This window comes from Trachymyrmex cornetzi, unplaced genomic scaffold (assembly GCF_001594075.2).
Source record: "Trachymyrmex cornetzi isolate Tcor2-1 unplaced genomic scaffold, Tcor1.1 scaffold230, whole genome shotgun sequence".
In the NCBI taxonomy this organism is placed as follows: Eukaryota; Metazoa; Arthropoda; class Insecta; order Hymenoptera; family Formicidae; genus Trachymyrmex; species Trachymyrmex cornetzi.
The window spans coordinates 1,088,578-1,088,937 of NW_017296957.1; positions in this window are offsets into that span (position 1 = coordinate 1,088,578).

Here is a 360-nt window from a genome sequence, read left to right on the forward strand (position 1 = left end):
GTAATGATTTAACATTTTTAGGTTACGTCTACTGAAGCAGAAGAGCATACTACAGTATGTACGCGATCTGATTGGTTGGCCTTTATTTCTTTCACCGCATTGTGCAACGGGAGGCGATAGTTTATGTATCTCTTATTTTTATATTATTCCTATCGCTATACTATCGCTATTGCCTGGCATTGTGTTTAGGCCTTAACGGACAATTGGAATGCAACTTGTGTCGCCACTGTCACCATGTGCACGAACGTGTCTAGGGATATTGCAATGGAAGGAGATCGATTCTGTATCTTGTAGCGTTTTCGGCCCGATCGGGTTTGCACATCGACATCTAGAATGGACCGCTGATGGCAATGGTGGGGG